Source organism: Vicia villosa, linkage group LG7 (assembly GCF_029867415.1).
Source record: "Vicia villosa cultivar HV-30 ecotype Madison, WI linkage group LG7, Vvil1.0, whole genome shotgun sequence".
Classification (NCBI taxonomy): domain Eukaryota; kingdom Viridiplantae; phylum Streptophyta; class Magnoliopsida; order Fabales; family Fabaceae; genus Vicia; species Vicia villosa.
This window is the reverse complement of record NC_081186.1, coordinates 132,326,964-132,331,736: the sequence shown is the minus strand read 5'-3', so window position 1 is coordinate 132,331,736 and position 4,773 is coordinate 132,326,964.

Genomic DNA, 4,773 nt, shown 5'->3' with positions numbered 1-4,773 from the left:
GATGATGGTGAGAATACTTCATAGACGCCCTCCACCCGCAGACTTTTTCGAGATACTTCTGCTCCTCCTGTGCCACCTCCAGCCGATATTGTATCTTCTGTTCCACCTCCTGATGGTGTGGACCTATTGCACTAGGGGTGTTCATGGGTGCGGGTTGATCCATGAACCCGCTAACCCAAACTGAACCAACCCATAAATTATATGAACTCGTTCATTTACGAGTATACCTAACCCAACCCGTCACAACCCATATAGTTTTGGTTCGGGTATTGGGTTTGAGTTTTGCAACCCGTTGACCCAACCCATTGATGTTACATTAGTAATTTCTTATTTTTTATTATTATTTTAAATAAAAATATAAAATTATCATCTCATTACTAACGATAATTTTACTAACGATAAAATTATTATCTCACTACTAAATCAATGAGTTTACGTAATTCTAATACTAAATGTTGTTTCTTATTTTCTTTTGTATCATTTCCAACTTACGTATTTTATAAAATTAATGTGTCTTGTAGAATTATATACTATTATCTAGTGTTATGTCATGTTGATTAATATTATTAGATATTATATGATGTGCTTCATCCATTTCGTGTGTTAGAAATGAGTATAAATGTATTAAATTGTGTTACAATATTTTTAAATTGAAAAAAAATTATTTTTTAATTTGAAACACAACCCACGAACCCAACCCAACCTATAAATGAACGGGTCGGTTCGAATTGGTTTTGATAATGAAATTTTAAGTTGGACGGCAAACCCAATCCATTGAAGTTTGAACGAATTGGGTAACCGGTTAGGTCGAATCCGGTACAACCCAACCCATGTACACCCCTACCTTGCACGGGGAGGCTGATGCTGATGTTGGTGCTCTTCTGCCACCTCTTGATACTTACCCATAGGGTTCTTCCGATTTATCCTTATTGACAGGGTACGTTGATCATATAGCCAGACATGTCAGAAACAAATTGGTAACAATGCTTATAGTTATTAATTTTTTCTCCTTAGTGGAAATATATTATTTCTAACCTTGCTTGTTTTTAATAGTGTTTCTTTGGAAATTTTCAAGATAAGGCTTCCTAGAAGTTCTACAACCATAGCGGAATATTTTATCTTTGTAACAGCCTGCAGAGCCGTGGTTCGAGGATGTCCTCATAGCTTTTAAGCTGAAGGACCTATGTCATATCGGGTACTCCATTATACACAACGGAATGCTGATGACATTTACGGAGAGATGACACCTAGAGACATCCTGATTCCATCTGCCTCATGGTGAAGTTACTATTACTTTGGATGACATCGTATGCATCTTGCATATACCTATCTGGGGTATCCTTCTTTGTCACGGTTGGATGATGAAGGAAGAAGCGAGAAAGACTCTGATTGAGAAGCTCGGGGTTGATCTAGAGGATGTGCTTGAGGAGGTGGAGAAGACTCGTGGGACGCACATAAGGTTTTCCTTCTTGACGCGACGATATGATACCGAGCTCCTTACGGCACAGGAGGCTCTTGGTGATCCAATTGAGGTGGAGATACACAGATTACGTGTGCTTAAGTGTTACTTCCTATATTTGGTCGGCACTCAGTTGTTTGTGGACACGAGCTCCACGTATACAGATGTCTCTTACGTGAGGTACTTTTTGGATCCCGCACGTATCCATGAGTACAACTCGGGGCAGAAACACTGGCGTACAACTACTCGAGACTTGGAGAGGGATGACTGTGGAAGACAAAGACTGTGGTAGGAAGATATTCACTTTTAGTGGTAACAATCTTATATCCTTATAGTTTTATTTTATAAGTTGTTCATTCTATATTTGTGATAATGTTTGATCCCTGCTGTAGCGGGGAAAATCTGAGATCGAAGCCATTATGTTGACTCGACTCAATATTTCAGTGAAAGTCGCCACCGCGCTTTATTGTTTCCAAAGGAAAAGGGAAAAGAACGAATAAAACCCAAAGTTTGTTTTTAAAACAAAAGAGAAGAGATCTTAGGTACGGGTGTTGCTTATACAAGGGGAAGGTTTTAAGCACCCCTCATATCTGTGGTACTCCACAGGAACCTTTTGTGCCTACATACCTCCTCGGTGCAATGGAGAAGTCAGAGCTAATATAGTTCCGCTTAAAGGGAAAACGTTTTTAAAACGAATAAACACTCTATCGTCGTTGGAGAGAAATACTCAGCCATTGATCTTGAGCATGAGAACAAACGAGTTCTTTGCATCGCTAATGAAAGAAGGGCTCCAACTCGGATAAAATCGACGAGTATGCCACTAGCTTTCTCACGCGGAAAAGATCTCATTATATCAATCAATTTCAAAATCGTGGGGTATAACCACTCGTTTCGACAATTAACAGTGTCTAAACTTTTTGAAGAAAAAGGCCACTAAGGGCAAAAGATATTTTAAGAGAAAAGGTTTTGAAAAGATTGCAAACATAAGAAGGTTTTTGAAAAAGGGAGAAGATTTTGAAAATTTAAGAATGGGAGGAGATGAAGAGGCTATCCTATTGCGTAAAATAAAAGCTAAGGAAAGAAACAGTCTAACCGAAATAAGAAGCCAACACTTGACATTATGAGTCAAGGTAGATTTCCCATCCTTTGGAATATCAATACTAAACCATCACATTACCACTTGGGGATCCAGATGAACTTATTATCTTAGCACCATTTCGCATTAAGCACATTAAAATTCTAACGAAAATCGGGCAGAGTAACGGCTGTTTTCGGGTAAAATCCTTATATCAATGCCTTGGAATTAACCATCAAGGGCTTTCAAGGAAATACCTGCACATACAAACAAACAACAATCCAATGCCAGACAGACAGAATAACAGCAGAGTAACAATATCATGAGGGTCCAGAGGTACTAAGTCCATAAGTCCGAATCTCCAAAATGCTAGGGATAGTAACCAATAGTCCAAAAGAGAGCCTTAGGTGTTTTTTAGATTTTTGTTATTTATTAGTGTTTTAGCATAAAAGTAAAGTATGGCCCAAGTGGACAAAAGAAAAATAGCGGAAGCATAAACATATGTCCAAATGGACAAAGAGAAAATAGCGGAATATAAACGTCCAAATGGACAAAGAAAAAATAGCGGAATGTAAATATGATGAAATGATAAAATAAAGCAATAAAGCGAAAAATAAAAGAGCGATATAATAAATTGCGGAAATTAAAGTCAATTGTTAGATGTTAAAGATAACCATCTTGAAACTTGTCAAGTATGTTATCAAAGTTAGTAATGAAGATCGATGGTGAGTGAAGGATGTTCTCGGATTTAAATTCAATGGAAATTTATCAGAAGCTTGATAAAATCATAGCGACTACACGATAAACTTCCATAAGTCATAAATCAACCGCATACAATTCTCTTCCATATTTGATCTTTTTTTATTCGGGACACGAAATATTGCGCTATGTTAAGCAGATCGCCAAGTGATTTATGTAGAAATCACCCTACAACGAGGCCGGTCAAAACTTTATGTGCTAATGCATGCGAGAGAAGCGATATGTAGATCACTCTCCGAAAGCAATACCGCACGAAAAGAAAAATGGTGAGTGATCTCGTCTTTACCAAGAATCCATAAGAATCCTCAAGGTATTAAGACTTTCATCGATCAAAATAAAGAGAAACAAAAGATGGAACCACATTAAAAGCTCCTTTCATCCATAATTTCAATCACATAATTTTGCGGATTTGGATTCTCATCCTATCGACGCCCTAAGTCCATTGAAATTAGAGAGAAATTAGGCCTCTAACTTGTGATTCAAAGAAAATATCAAAAGAATGGAGTAGAAGATGAGTTAGAACCAAAAACAAGTCAAAAACCACAAAAACAAGCATTCTGCCCAGATGTAAATCGATTTGCACAGAGTGTAAATCGATTTGCATAACTCTGTTTTCAAATCTGCACAGTTTTTCAGTTGTGTAAATCGATTTGCACCAAATGCAAATCGATTTGCACCAAATGCAAATTGATTTGCACAACACAGTTTTCAAAAAAAACAGCAAATAAAGAGAAGAAAACTTGTTTAAACATAAAACCAAACACCTTGTGATCTTGGATCAATTTGTGCACGAAAATGTATCAAGTAAGCAAGCAAATCTCATCAATATAGCACCAAAGGTGCATCAAGCATAAACAACAATGGATCACATCTTGAATTATGGATTGGATCTAGAATTTTACCAAATATTTCACAAACTTTGTATCTTCTTCAAGAACACACAACCACAAGCCTTGATCTCTCACAATTGATGAAGAAAAGTAGTGTTTATGTTGAGGTTTAGCTCTAAATTAGTGAGGTTCAAGATGTGACTCACTAATTTGTGTGGAAGAAAAAGAGCTTTGAGTGATGGGTTTGGAAGAGGTGAGGAGAGAATTTGCAATAAGTTTCTTGGCTATCAAAGCTTGAAAAATGAAGAGGGGAATGCCTCAATTTATAGGAGCTAGGCTTGGGAATTTTTGTGGCTTGGAGTTAGGATTGGAAAATAGAATTAGACTTGGAGAAAGGTTTTGGAGCCAAAAATGAAATCCAATGGTCTTGATGCAATCACATGAGGGTTCATGATAAAATGATGTAGGAAATCCAATGTGAGAACTAAGTCATGCTTCCCATGCTTGCAAATGATGTCAACACTTTCAAAAGCTGAAATTTGCCTTCATTTTTCCAAATTCGCACTGGTGCAATCGATTTGCATCTTATGCAAATCTATTTACATAGCTGAAAAAGGCAAAATCTGGGGAAAAAACAGTTATGCAAATCG